Source organism: Xenopus laevis, chromosome 1S (assembly GCF_017654675.1).
Source record: "Xenopus laevis strain J_2021 chromosome 1S, Xenopus_laevis_v10.1, whole genome shotgun sequence".
Classification (NCBI taxonomy): Eukaryota; Metazoa; Chordata; class Amphibia; order Anura; family Pipidae; genus Xenopus; species Xenopus laevis.
The window spans coordinates 140617629-140633286 of record NC_054372.1 but is presented as its reverse complement, the minus strand read 5'-3'; the positions used below and the strand labels follow the sequence as shown (position 1 = coordinate 140633286).

Sequence of the window (15658 nt, the reverse complement as noted above, 5' to 3'; positions counted from 1 at the left end):
GCATGGGGGGGGGAGGGGACCCTCTCTCTCTCCAATTTGCAGCACACGTTATCAGGTCCGGGTTGCCCATTCACAGTAGTGGAGATAGCTTTGCGCAGTGGCAGTATCGTAGCCAATGAGGTTTATCCGAGGCGCGATTATTGCTAATTGAAAACTTTTCCCAATACCCCGCCGTGTCGGCTTGAAATATAGTCGACACTGGCAATTTTTGACAGTCTCCACGGAGACTGAAAATGTATGTGAAAAATAGATTTATGATGTAAATAATCATTAGAGAGCAGATAATAAAGTATATAGGAAATAAAAATTGTAGTATGCCCCGCTGATCTAGTACTAGTGGCAGGATTTGTTAGTAGTGGCTCTGGTGGGGGTGGGGAGGTTTTAGGCTTCAATACCCCCCTTTCCCCAGTCAGGGCCTATAACCTGTTGAGTTGCACAGGGTATATATGAACACAGTTCTGTTGCTTCAGTTACGGTTAAGTAAAACTGCAGCTCCGATTCATTGGGTAAAAGCAAATACAGACCAGGAATGTGACGTCAAAATGTAAGCTCCTTACTGTGTGTGGTTTGGGGGTAAATAAATGAAGTGAAGATGAGGGGCCCAGAGCAATTCAGGAATGCTGGGACAACCAAAATGGATTGTCATAATAAACTATGTCCAGCTGCCATTCATCTTGTTTTTTAAATACAACTCCCAGCAGCCTGTTGGCAATGTTTGGATGGTGCTGGAATATGGGAATACCTCCCAACATTTTGGAAATAAAAAAAGGGATAAAAAACAGTTGCCACACGCAGTGCAGTGAATTTTTTTGACTACTACCATTTTTGTGGCTACACCCCCCAAATACCATGTTCATTTTACAAACAACATATTTCTGGGGGTTTTTTTCCTATTATTACAGTTTTGCGAATGAAGATGAATTGCCGTTTAAGCTGTGAGTCTAACTTCTCCCAAGAGAGCTGTTTATCTTATATTGTTACAATTACTTATTTGCTTATCTGAAAATTGTTACAAAACTATCTTATCTGCAGCTGTGCTTTTCTGGGCTCTCTGCCAAAAGCCAATTACGTTAGAAACATTGTTTCTTTTTCTGCCTGTTCAGAGAAAATCGTGACTTTCCATTAAAAACAAGGGACTGCTGCGCTAGAGTGCTGCGTCGGGTTGGGTAGCCGCAGGTAAAACACCTGGCCTGGCCTGGGCCGGTATTACAAATTTACCAGCAATGTAGTTGCTGGTAATTTGTAATACCCTTAAGAAAAGCCCTTGGCCTTTAGTGGAAACGTACCTCTGCCCGCCCGTTTTTGCGTCTCGACCCACCCCTTTAGTTCCCGCCCCCCCCAACTGGCCGGTAAGTTTTTTTTTTAAAAGGTGGCAACCCTAGCAAAAAAAGCAGGTAACCTGTGGGATGCGGGTAGAAGTTTCGAGTGCAGGTATAGACACAGGTCGGTGGGTCGCGGGTAGGGATGCGGGTCTTCTCAATAGTAAGTTTTACTATTTTTTCTGGTCACGCCTACTTTTAATGATGTCACTTCCAGTTTACAATGCCAGCACTTCCTGTTTCGTGTTGGTCAGCTGGTCGCAGATCGGGTGGCGGATAAGGTACTTGCGGGATGGCTAGCGGGTCAGGTTTAACAAATTGGTCCTGCGCACAGTTGGGATGTATGGTGTACTTTTCTTGGCCACTGAGGCCAGGCAAGTGGCAAATACTGTAGCCATCAAACCAGTCGAAAATTGCCACCAAACATAGGATATGTAGGATATTCCTTTCATGGTATCCTTGTAGATGAGTTATAGAAACACCGGAATACCTGGACCAAAGCCTTCACATTAACAAGGTACGAGGGACAGTTCAGATCAGAAGGAAAAAAAACACGGAGCATGCGCTAACCTCGCCTCTTTTAGCGTTATCTGCATAAATTACCCATGATGCACGTTGCGGCTATCGAATTGTGACCGCGCACCTTGTTACCTTAAATAGTTTTACATGAAATGACTGGATGAAAGACAGGCGGCGCAGTCAGTAGAGAGATACGTACAGGTGGAGTTTTATGATTAATACATGTCATTTTTCTAGTAAGCTAGTTGATATGTGGAAGTGGGGGTCACGCATGGGGGAGGGGACCCTCTCTCCAATTTGCAGCACACGTTATCAGGTCCGGGTTGCCCATTCACAGTAGTAGAGTTAGCTTTGCGCAGTGGCAGTATTGTAGCCAATGAGGTTTATCCGAGGCGCGATTATTGCTAATTGAAAACTTTTCCCAATACCCCGCTGTGATGGCTTGAAATATAGCCAACACTGGCAATTTTTGACAGTCTCCACGGAGACTGAAAATGTGTGTGAATAATAGATTTATGATGTTAGTAATCATTAGAGAGCAGATAATAAATAAGTTTATAGGAAGTAAAAATCGTAATAAGCCCCGGTGATCTAGTACTGGTGACAGGATTTGTTAGTAGTGGGGTGGGGTGGGGGGTATAGGTTTCATAGGTTTCAATACCCCCCTTTCCCCAGTCAGGGCCTATAACCTGTTGAGTTGCACAGGGTATATATGCTTCAGTCACGGTTAAGAAAAACTGCAGCTCCGATTCATTGGGTAAAAGCAAATACAGACCAGGAATGTGACGTCAAAATGTAAGCTCCTTACTGTGTGTGGTTTGGGGGTAAATAAATGAAGTGAAGATGAGGAGCCCAGAGCAATTCAGGAATGCTGGGACAACCAAAATGGATTGACATAATAAACTATGTCCAGCTGCCATTCATCTTGTTTTTTAAATACAACTCCCAGCAGCCTGTTGGCAATGTTTGGATGGTGCTGGAATATGGGAATACCTCCCAACATTTTGGAAATAAAAAAAGGGATAAAAAAAAAGTTGCCACGTGCAGTGCAGTGAATTTTTTTGACCACAACCATTTTTGTGGCCACACCCCCTAAATACCATGTTCATTTTACAAACAACATATTTCTGTTTTTTTTTTTCCTGTTATTACAGTTTTGCGAATGAAGATGAATTGCCATTTAAGCTGTGAGTCTAACTTCTCCCAAGAGAGCTGTTTATCTTATATTGTTACAATTACTTATTTGCTTATCTGAAAATTGTTACAAAACTATCTTATCTGCAGCTGTGCTTTTCTGGGCTCTCTGCCAAAAGCCAATTAAATTAGAAACATTGTTTCTTTTTCTGCCTGAAAATCGGGACTTTCCAGTACAAACAAGGGACTGCTGGGTCGGGTTGGGTAGCCGCAGGTAAAACACCTGGCCTGGCCTGGGCCGGTATTACAAATTTACCAGCAATGTAGTTGCGGTAATTTGTAATACCCTTAAGAAAAGCCCTTGGCCTTTAGTGGAAACGTACCTCTGCCCGCCCGTTTTTGCGTCTCGACCCGCCCCTTTAGTTCCCGCCCCCCAACTGGCCGGTAAGTTTTTTTTTTTAAAAGGTGGCAACCCTAGCAAAAAAAGCAGGTAACCTGTGGGATGCGGGTAGAAGTTTCGGGTGCGGGTATTGACACGGGTCGGTGGGTCGCGGGTAGGGATGCGGGTCTTCTCAATAGTAAGTTTTACTATTTTTTTCTGGTCACGCCTACTTTTAATGATGTCACTTCCAGTTTACAATGCCAGCACTTCCTGTTTCGTGTTGGTCAGCTGGTCGCAGACCGGGTGGCGGATAAGGTACTTGCGGGATGGCTAGCGGGTCGGGTTTAACAAATTGGTCCTGCGCACAGTTGGGATGTATGGTGTACTTTTCTTGGCCACTGAGGCCAGGCAAGTGGCAAATACTGTAGCCATCAAACCAGTCAAAAATGAAAGTCAAATTGCCACCAAACATAGGATATTTTTCCTTTCATGGTATCCTTGTAGATGAGCCCTTTTGTAACTACAAAGCAATGTGCTTCACGCCTGTGGCGGCTTCCCTCTATGAATGATACTACCAGGGTGTGCTTATATATAGATATAGGTATATACATCATGCTTCCGGGACGTATAGACGTTGCACTGCGGCTAGAGAGTAACCAGCTCAGACCAGAACATAGAGAAGGGCTGTAGCAAATGGCCAGGCATAGCATTGCTCTGCTCCCTAAAGTGGAGCTCTGCCCTGACATATAATCCCGCTTAAAACCACAATAAAAATAGACAAGTGCTTGTGTGGGTTAGAGCTATTACCAAAAATAAACTCTCTCAGCCCAAAATAAATAAAACAACTGAACGCTAAATTGGGATCTGCCAGACTGGACTCATCTTACTCTGCTTCTAAAACTGTCCCGTCTCCCTCCTCTGTTTCTTCTCTTTCCCCCAATAGATAACACTATGTGCACTCCAGCTGACTAGCATGCATGTTCAACTAATTAATATGTAATAGTGCAATTCTGAGATACAAGATGATGCAGTGAGAAACAAAGAAGCAAAATGATGATATACCCAGATAAAGTCCTTGAACGTATATGATCATAAACTGAGCATTCCAAGTTCCAAAACCCACCAGCACTCCCTAGCCTCTCCGGTATAAGCTGGCCCGGTGCACAGTTGAAAGGGATCGGCAACCCTTAATGAAACACCTGGTCTGACGAAGGGGCACGCCCCCGAAACGTAAAGTTGCAATAAACACGCAGGGCTTTGCCCGAATGCATTGAGCTCTGAGTGCCGGTTTCTTCTTGCTAACATAAACTGAGCATTGACATCAGAATCAGCCGATTTTAAAAAGGTCCCTAAATAATTTACTTACATGTACATTCTAGCTCAATTCTTGATTTAAATGATGATATTCCCTAGTGTTTTCTTGACCCAATCATTTGCTGCATACAGTGTATCTCGGTATCTGGAGGCATTTACTACAGTTCTCAGGAACATTTCAGCTGCTGCTAATTGAAACAGACAGGGGAGATGGCATCAATGGATAACATCTGTCAAGTCATGTATGTACCTTAAAAATGACAGTAAATATTTCCAGTTTGGTGACCTGTATAATATAATTGGGCTTAAAGCAGTAGTTTATTTGCATTTTGGGTAAAGCTGGTCATTCACAATAAGATCTTTTCGTGAGATGGCCAAACAAGTAGATCTTTGCCCGTTTTGACAATCTACACTTGGGGGCCAAATCAGGCTGATTCGAATGTTTGGTCACTGATGTGGTCCCTGTCGGACAGAATTTTTAAGCTATCTGGTCAATTTTCAACCCAATATTTATCAGATAGATATTTATCAGGCAGGCCATTAGGATGGGCCCTATGCAATTTGTTTTTTAACCTGAATTTTGGAATTTCTGTTAAATTGACAGGCTTGCACAAGTAAACTCATATAGGAAAAATGCTGCTTATAAAGATTTTATTTATTTTATTGATTATTTACACAATGCAAAGAAAAAGGCTAAGGGTACTTGATCATAGGCCTTTGATTAAATGCACTTGTCATTCAAACCACTGCCTGGTTGCTAAGGGAAATTGGAGTCTAGCAACCAGATAGCTTCTGAAATGTCAGACTGGAGAGCAGCTGAACGGAAAGTTAAACAATAACACAGAAAAAGAAAAATAATTGCAAATTGTCTCAGAATATCACCTTCCTATCATACTACAACCTAATTCAAAGATAAACTACCCCTTAAATAGGGCATGTATTGGAATGAATATCAAATTGATATTCCCAGTAGCTCTCCATCTTCTTCCCCAGTAGCTCTCCATCTTCTTTCCTGCTGATTCTCTGCACATGCTCTGTGTTTCTGTCAGTTACTGAACTTAGGGACTGACTCAAAATATACATTACACATTGATTAGGAATTAATATAGATAATTACTACATGGCAACACAGAAACCAGTGCAACTAGCCAGGGCTGCTTTAATAATGCAAATCAAGGGGCGTCTGCCCAGGGCCCACTGCGCCAAAAAATTGGGGGGGGGGCGGGACGAGACGCAGGAAGGAAGACGGAGGGAGGGGACGCACACAGAGAGGGAGACGACACACGCAGGGAGGAAGACGGAAGGAAGGGACACAGGGAGGGAGGGGCCACACAGGGAAGGAGAAGGAGACACACGCAAGGAGGAAGACGGGGACACAGGGAGGGACGAAAATGGAGAGAGGAAACACGGGGAGGCGGGACCGTTTTCAAAAAATTTCTGCACTCCAGGGGTGTGGGGGGACCACTAACTGAATCTTTGCCCAGGGCTCACCAAGGCCTTAAACAGCCCTGCAACTAGCATCAGAATTTAATAATCAGCCATGTAGCATCAACTTATATGACAGGCCAACCTCTGCTTGATAATTTGCGACAACCCCTAAGCTTAGCTTCTCAACAGCTGCTCAGAGCCCACTGAGCATGTGAGTGTCACAGACACTTTCCAAGATGGTGACCCCCTGTGACAAGTTTGAAGTCCTGGATCATTGCTGCTATTGACAAGATGAAACTTTAGGCTGGTGCAATAAGTTCAGTATATAAAACATGGCATTTTTAGTCCTATTAATTTTTAGGGTTTAGTTCTCCTTTAATATTGGTGAATAAACTTTTTGGGATGTGCTCTAACCCCATAGCCAATATGTTTAACAAAATGAAGTAACACACAGAAATACTTCTTATGATCGCTCACCCTATAACTGGGTGGGTCCAGGCGCGAGTGCCCCGGACCAGTTTCTTAAAGGGGTTGTTCACCTTCAATGTACAAATCTTATGAAACCACTAACAATGCTCTCAATGTGTTAGAAAAACCATTTTCCATAACAAAAAGTAAAAATGCCATTTTAAAAGCTAATTTCTATACCTATTAACTCAGTCCTTCTCCTGTCTCTCAGACCAGTTTTCTGAAGTGATGGGAGTGGCCTATTTTGAACCTGACACACCAAGAACTTCCTATATGATGACATCATCATACCCAGGCTTTGCCCTTACTTGTTTCCTATTGGATGTTGATACTGCCCTCCTCCTAGTAATTTATTGGGTGCTTGTGAACTGTAACCAGTCACATAATTTGAATGGTCATTGGTTGATTACTCAATTGTAATGGCAGAATTTAACAGACGCAGCAGATAAACAAACCTGCTTTGTAACAAACAATCACACAGCCACGCAGACAAATACTGCAGAAAAGGAAGGAGCAACATTGTTCTCCCAATTCTGGCACTCTCCTTCTGCCTACACTAAAACTGAATGGAGTGCCAAAGGGGGGCAACCTTTTCTGGGAATAAATACTGGCTTTTCTATATTTTTATCTTTTAATACCTTTGGCATTAAGCATAATGTCAGTTATTTACAAAATTGCAACAAAAACCAGCACTGACTTGCTTAGAAACGTATGTAACTTACACATCTAGCAGGGACAGTAGGGTTGCCACCTCACCCTTTTAAAACCAAACACATATGAAATCCACAGCCTGCATGGATAATTATCAACTCATTTAGATGCTGCAGACTGAACTGATTTCTGTGCAGCCATGTGTCATGCATCTAAATTAATTGCTAATTAGCCATGCAGGCTGTGGATTTCATATGTGTTTGGTTTTAAAAGGGTGAGGTGGAAACCCTAAGTGATTTTGTGCGCTCTCCCACTTGTGGAACAAGATTTAGAGCTCTAAATACCAAAAAATTAAAAAGTTATATTTTTCATGATATATGGATCTATACCAGAAAAATATTTTACTTTATGCACAAAAATTCAACTCATTTGGAAAGCCTCAAGCTCATACAAATAGTCAGCTGCTGAATAATGATTTTTTATGAGGTAAATACACAAAATAATACATGCCCCCCCCCCCCCCCCAATAATATATTTCTGGAAAGTACAAGTGTCATCTCCCATAGTATCCATTTTAAAAATTATTTCTTTTTTCCTCTGTAATAATAAAATAGTCGCTTGTACTTGAGCCCAACTAAGATATAATTAATCCTTATTGGAAGCAAAACCAGCCTATTGGGTTTATTTAATGTTTACATAATTTTCTAGTAGACTTAAGGTATGAAGATCCAAATTATGGAAAGATCCATTATCCGTAAAACTCCAGGTCCCAAGCACCTCGATCCCCCCCCATCTGCACAGTTGAAGTCTCTGCAGCACACAGCCCACACTCCCCCTCCCTCTCACAAACTTGTAACAGTTTCTCTTCAGTACCTGAATGCTGCTCAAATTCCCCAGCACAGCCCAGTACAGGAAGCAGTGGCAGATTGACAGCAGACATAGCCAATAGGAGTTAAGTTAGCTGCCAGTACAATGTGTGATGTCATATAAGGAAGAGGAAGCGAACACTGTAGTGTTTTTGGGGGTCAGTGACCCCCTCCCAGCACAGGGTCTGTGTGGAACTGAAGGATTAGTACAGGGCACTTCTGAGGTGAATATCTCTTGAACTGTACTTTTTCTGTTAACTATTTCTATGGAAAAGTTTGTTCTATTCATGTGAACTGTTAGATTTGTCATTTTGTTTCAAAGGTGAACAACCCCTTTAAGTTGCTACTCTCATAGGCATTCAAATCAGGTTACTCACCGCTCAACCACTCTGGCTCGGATGCGACACCCCAAACCCGTAGCTTAGGGAGGCCTGGCCGACAATACACTTCAAACTGTAGCGTGCACTTCCACAAACCAGAGGAGAAATGCCGGGGAAATAAAGTCAGTTTTTAATTCACCGCTGGCCTCTGGTTTGTGGAAGTGCACGCTACAGTTTGAAGTGTATTAGATCTCCTTTAAGATGCATATAGAGAGATTAATGTATTTAGTAAATTTGTATGCCTGCTGGAACATGGCAGTTGAGGGCTACAGTTCAGGGACATGTTTGGGCCTGACAAAATAATCAAATTGTGTAACACTTTAAAAAATGGAACTAAATAGATGGGTGAGTCTCAAAGAACCAGCAGCCACCTCACTAATGATATTTCCAGCACTGATTTGCAGAACATGCAAAATGTATAAACCAAAATAGACACCAGACATTTACCACATAATTAACATTTTGGATTAAATAACAATTTACACTATTTGGGATTCGGCCGAATCCCCGAATCCTTTGTGAAAGATTCGGACAAATACCGAACCGAATCCTAATTTGCATATGCAAATTAGAGATGGGAAAGGAAAAAAATGGAAAAATGTTTTACTTCCTTGTTTTGAGACAGAAAGTCACGTGATTTCCTTTCCCACATCTAATTTACATATGCAAATTAGGATTCGGTTGGGCCACACTCAAGGATTCGGCCGAATCCTGAACCGAATCCTGAACCGAATCCTGTATTCGGTGCATCCCTAATTTACATACCTTAATTTAAAGAACAGATATTTCCCCAAATGCACTGACAGAAGTAACACAACTAACATACAGTAGAACCCCATTTTACATTTTTCAGGGGAGAAAAAAAAAATGTAATATTGAATTTTCACACAAAATTGCCTTTTACCCTCAGGTCCCCTTTGTCTGTTGGATGAACTGACGTATTACTCGTGTAAATTGGCAGCACATGTCTTTGTCTTTATGAGTTCAGTTTTTTAATTTTACTGCATAAGCAAGCACTGTTAATGTCATCTAACATTTTATAGTAAGTAATGCACATTTATTTGAAAAGCAATCTGTGACTGATTTGATGATCTGGCTGCAATTTGGTAATGTGGGCCAAGTAATCTGGCACAATTTTGAATGCCTTGCTTTCCCTTGCTAATGCATTAGAAGAATTTGATTGTCCTACTCAGCAACTTCACTATGCTGAAATCTCATAACAATATGTACAACTCAAGTTATTTTGTTTTATTTAGCATAGGATCAGTGCTCAGTGCTAAAAATGCTGCTGAACATGTCCTCCATTTATAAAATCTATAAAAATATATTGCATAAAACAGCTTCTGTGTAAAACCCTGCTTCATGTAAATAAATCATTTTCATAATAATATACATTTTTTTGTAGTATGTGCCATTGGGTAGGGGCCTGAGAAGTGTGAGTAGTGTGACTTGCTGACAGTGTATCCTGAGTACCCTGCAGTGTGTAGTGGCCTCTTTAAGCACCTTACCCTCATGTGGATCCTGTGTGTCTCCTGTTGCACAGATCAAGCAGCTTAGAAATAACAGCAGTCCAGGGGTTGCTTCAAACAGATAAACTTCTTTATTGAACAGGCAGGCAGTGATATTGCTCACAGCAGTCAGTCAGTATAGCTCTCCAAATACAATCAGCACACAGTGGAAAACTTGCACACTTTCTGATATTGCCAGTAGATCCCTCACAGGGGGTACTGCAGCCGTACCAATATATGTTAAAATGGCTCATTATTTGGGCCCCCCTGCAGCCGCATGGTCTGCTTCCTCTATTGGTGACGCCCCTGACTGGATGTCAGAAAGTAGAAGCGCAGTTAGGATGATGACACATTTTAGTATTGTAAATGCCTGCTACTCTTTATTAGTCATTTCCCACTGATATGAACCTGGAGGGCCATGCATTCTTTGTCATTTTCCCCAGCACTAGGGATCCCAAGGGGTATCTTGGTCCTTGGCACTTTCCCTGCTCCTGAGCTCACCCACTTGTGACCCTGTCTGACGGCTTGATCCCCACAAGGGTGCTACCCCCAACTACTCTCCTTTTTGGAGCCTGAAAGCTGCTCACTAACTACCTGCCTCTAACTTTCACTCCTAGAGTGACTATTACACAAACTTCTGACACTAAATAAAACCATCCCTAACTTGGTTCTGTCACCACTCAGACCCTCTCTTGTACCCACCTCCCCGCAAGGTTGGATCCAAAAAGAGAGAACCCTGAGCAGGTGTGTTCTCCCTTTTAAACAGCAATCAGGAACAGGGACATAGCTGCCTGGGTGAATGAGAGGACCACTTAGTTGTCAAATACAGGGCAAACTGCCTGAGTAAAACATACCTAAACCTCTGGGTCTCTACATAGAAAATTGCCATATTAAAAAAAATGCACACAAAAAAAATATTTAGTAGTAAACATTTGTCTTTGTTGAATTTAATTGTGTTTCTGCAAATTAAATCATATTATGGGAGGGGGAAAAAACAATTCAAAGAACTGACAATCTGGCTGTTATGTCTGCGTCATAAGATTACACATCCAGCCTGCAGTCACATACCTGCCAACTGTCCCGTTCTTTGCAGTACAGTCCCGATTTTGACAGCTCAACCTGCAATCCCGGATTGTTACTGCAAAGTCCCAACTTTCTCTTTGATCTCCTGCATTGAACAGTCGGAAAAATATACTGTTTCTAAAACTCAATTGGCTTTTGGCAGAGAGCCCAGAATACGTGGCAGATAAGCAAAGAAACAATTGTAACTACCGTATTTACGAATCGATAAGCAAGTCTATTGTGACGTGCAACTTAAAGGGCAATTCCCCTTTATTAACAAAACTGTAATAACACATAAAAACCACAGAAATGTGTTCAAACTTTCATAACCTGCCAAATTTTGTAAATTAAACATGGTAATTAGGGGTGTAATCACAAAATGGGCACCGTCACATTTTTTTTTATCCCTCTTTCTATTTCAAAATGTTGGAAGGTATACAGTGGAGATCCAACTTTTATTCACTGTGCAGTTCTCATTCCTTCCTCTGCTTCTCTCTCATGCCCTACTTCCTGTTCCTGCCTCTTACCCAGCCTGCCTTTCTGCCTTAACACTGTAACGTAAACGTGCAGACACTACATATATCTACATGGGTTGAGTGCATTTTGAATGCAGAACCCTTTTAACTGAATGAGGGATGCAAAATGATCAAAAAATATTTGTATTGTAAATGACTTACTAGGATATTACAAAATGGACCATGAGCAAGTACTGTGTTGCAATGTCTCTGGAAACCACAGTCTCTATCATATGAGTACATAATAATAAAAAAAAACCTTTTGTCCCATAATAAAGGTGGGTATTCTATGCAGGAATGCAATGTACATTAGATATGCACAAATGTATACATCATAAGAGCTGTAGTATGTAACTTGCATTGATCACTTTTCTGTTTAGAAAGGATTGAAACTTATTTTCCAAGGTTGCACTTTGTTGAAATGAATGATAACCAGTGCTGGAATATTTCTTTCACCAAATTGCTGTAGCTAGCTCAGCCGAAGAGAAAGTGAGAGTGGGGCTCCCTTGCACATCCTCACTCCCTGCACAGTATCACCATCAGCTTCTCCCTGCCTGGCACTCACTGAGGAGAGTAAGTGTGACCGTCACACTGCCTACCCCGGACCTGCCAGCCTGCCGGTCAGTGGAAGACTGATGAATGGTGAGAGGGGCCGCTAGACTGGCAGGGAGATGTGTGTGTGTGCTGGAGCCGGTTACAGAATGTCTCCTGAGCCTGCAGCTCCTCAGCCCTGTATGCAGCCCTGCCACAGGCAGCCCAAGGAGTGTTACCACGAACTGCTTCATCCCACCCAAGTTTAACCCAGGCTAGGTCACAAACAGTGTCACAAGCAGTATCACATCCCAGCCCAGGAGTTTTCCAAGGGTTGGTGGCACTGCAGAATATGTTTTTGGAGAACATTGTCAGGGGCTCAAGTGGTAAGCGATCCCCCTTCTCTAGAAGGGAGAGCTGCAAGAGAGAGCAAGTAGGCAGCAGGATGAACAGCTAAAGAGCTGCATCCCATATATCTGATTTGTTTATTTAAACTTCCCGCCCACACACGGGGTCCTGTTGATAAGGTGCGGGAAGAATTTTCAGGTCTCTGCAGAAATTTATGGATGTCTACTTTCTGGATTCTCAGACCGGTAACAGCTCTAGCCTTAAAAGTAACATGAAAAAAAAGTAAAAACATTTTTTTTTGTACTTAAAGGAAAACTATACCCCCAAAATGAACACTTAAGCGACAGATAGTTTACATCATATTAAGTGGCATATTAAAGAATCTTACCAAACTGGTATATATATATATTTAAGTAAATATTGTCCTTTTACATCTCTTGCCTTGAACCACCATTTCGTGATGGTCTGTGTGCTGCCTCAGAGATCACCTGACCAGAAATACTATAACTGTAACAGGAAGAAGTGTGGAAGCAAAAGACAGAACTCTGTCTGTTAATTGGCTCATGTGACTAACAAGTATGGTTTGTTGGTATGTTTGTGTTCACAGTGAATCGTACGATCCCAGGGGGTGGAGCCTTTTTTTTTTTTTAAATGGCAATTTTCTTTTTATGATTACCCAATGGCACATACTACTAGAAAAGTATATTATTATGAAAATGTTTTATTTACATGAAGCAGGGTTTTACATACGAGATGTTTTATGCAATATCTTTTTATAGAAATCTACATTGTTTGGGGGTATAGTTTTCCTTTAATGAAAAAAAAAAACACAAGACACTTTAGCAAAGTCTTTATTAAGAAATAACTTACAGATTCTCCGGTGATGATGATGATCCATTGTATGACGCTGAAGATTATCTGGGATAATGTGATGTTTATTTATTTTTATAAATGTGCTGAGGCTGTTTTACATAACTGTTCAGTGGGTATCATTTATGACTCATCCTACTATGAATTCTGGGGGGTATTTAGGGTTGCCACTCGGCTGGTATTTTACCGGACAAGCCGGTAAAACACCTGCCAAAGCCGGGCTGGTATTACAAAGTCTTTATTAAGAAATAACATACAGATTCTCCGGTGATGATGATCCATTGTATGACGCTCGATTTCTCCTCCCTGCCTTCTATAGGAGATAGCCAGGGAGGAGAAATTGAGCGCCGCACGATGGATCGTTGCTCTGTTGCCGTTTCTGAAGATTATCTGGGATAATGTGATGTTTATTTATTTTTATAATTGTGCTGAGGCTGTTTTACATAACTGTTCAGTGGGTATCATTTATGACTCATCCTACTATGAATTCTGGGGGGTATTTAGGGTTGCCACTCGGCTGGTATTTTACCGGCCTAGCCGGTAAAACACCTGCCAAGGCCGGGGCCGGTATTACAAATTTACCGGCAATGTAGCTGCCGGTAAATTTGTAATACCCTTTAAAAGACCCCTCGGCCCGCCCCCCATCCCCTATAAACTTAGCTTGTCCTTTGGTTTTTGTCCTGGCCGTGACCCCGCCCCTTTGCGCCATAACCCGTCCCCTTTGATGTCACACCACGCCCCTTTTTGTACCCACCAGCCGGAAAAAAAATTTGCAAAAGGTGGCAACCCTGGGGGTATTATACATGGAATTGCCCCTGTACCATCCTACTATGAATTCTGGGGGTATTTATACATGAAATTGCCTCTGTCCCACCCTGCTATGGGTTCTGGGGGTATTTGTACATGAAATTGTCACTATGCCATCCTGGTTCAGTTTGGGACGTGGCCAACAAAGGAGGTGTGGCCTTCACAAAATTTTCTATGCGTGCCTCCCAGGGCCGGATTTACATAGCAGGCACCCCGTCCCCTCCCTTTTATTCGCTCAAATTTTCATCATTGGGACCAGAGCAATGGGGATTCGCACACAGGGAATTTAAAAAATGATTGTATCACCTGCACATCCCCAGTGTTTCTGAACCAATGTGGGTGTGGTTGGGCAGCATGCCGCCCCCTAAAATCATGCCGCCCTAGGCCCGGCGCCACCAAGTTCCTGCAGGCATGGCTTTTCTCTGTGGGCGGGGCTACACATGCCACTCCCCATCCCTTCACCTTTTTGATCCCAATTCAAGAACTGATGATAACTGTGAGTTGCTCTACACAGACAATTATCACTTGAAAATGACAACTGCAAGTTTGGGTTGACACATAGCACTCCAGATTAATATCAGTGGGAAGTGACCAATAAAGAGAAGCAGGCATTTTCAATACTCAAATACCCCATGTGCCATCGCCCTAACTGCGCTTGTATTTTCTGACATCCAGTCAGGGGCATAACTACAGAGGAAGCAGACCCTGAGGCCCAGGAGGTATAGGGGCCCCATGAGGCCCAAATAATGAGCCATTTCAACATATAATGGTAACACAGGACTCTCACATCCTAAAGATTCTGAAGAAATTAAAAGGGATTCCACAAGGCTGCCATTTTGCTTCAGTTTAAAAGGGAGCAGTAATCATGTAACTTTTTTCCTGTGACCAACATCATGTACATATTTTGAAGTTCTATATTATAATGGGAATGATTTATGACATTACGTGACTCTGAAAAACACATACATTTAATTTCCATCTTCAGATCTTTATCAGCTTTGAGCATGAACAAGGATGCTTACTAATTCCTATTATTCCTAGGATTCACACCTTTGTCGAAGGAAAGCACACTGTTCTTGAGTAGTGAAGAGAAAGGGGTTGTTCCCCTTCCAAATACTTTTTTTTCAGTTCAGCTGTTTTCAGATTATTCACCAGGAATATAGACTTTTCTCAACTGCTTTCCATGTTTTATTTATTTCTGGTGGATTATCTGAAAACTGAACTAAAAAAGTGTTGGAAAGTGAACAACCACTTGTGGCTGCAAGTGTAGAGGAAAGTGAAAAGGGTGGTTAAAGGAAAAGGAAAGTTAAACTAAGTAAGTACATTATGTTTTGGGCTTCTGTACCAGCCCCATCCAACCACAGCCCTTTAGCAGTAAAGATCTGTGTCTCCAAAGATGCCCCAGTAGCTCTCCATCTTCTTTTCTGATGATTCACTCCACATGCTCTTTGCTTGTGTCAGTTATTGAGCTTAGGGACTGACTCAAAATATACATTACACAATTAATATGGATAATTACTACATGGCAACACAGAAACCAGTGCAACTAGCATCAG

General features: G+C 42.0%; 1 protein-coding gene and 2 non-coding genes across 3 annotated transcripts in view; all 3 read left to right on the top strand.

Moving 5' to 3' along the window:
* The window catches only part of pxn.S (paxillin S homeolog), a 53704-nt gene that overhangs the window by 680 nt on the left and 37366 nt on the right, over positions 1 to 15658 (top strand). The window lies entirely within an intron of this gene.
* Positions 87 to 227, top strand: LOC121399604. The gene has a single exon (XR_005965205.1). It is a non-coding gene; the product is annotated as a U4 spliceosomal RNA (small nuclear RNA).
* On the top strand, positions 2186 to 2326 carry LOC121399606. Its single transcript, XR_005965207.1, has one exon. It is a non-coding gene; the product is annotated as a U4 spliceosomal RNA (small nuclear RNA).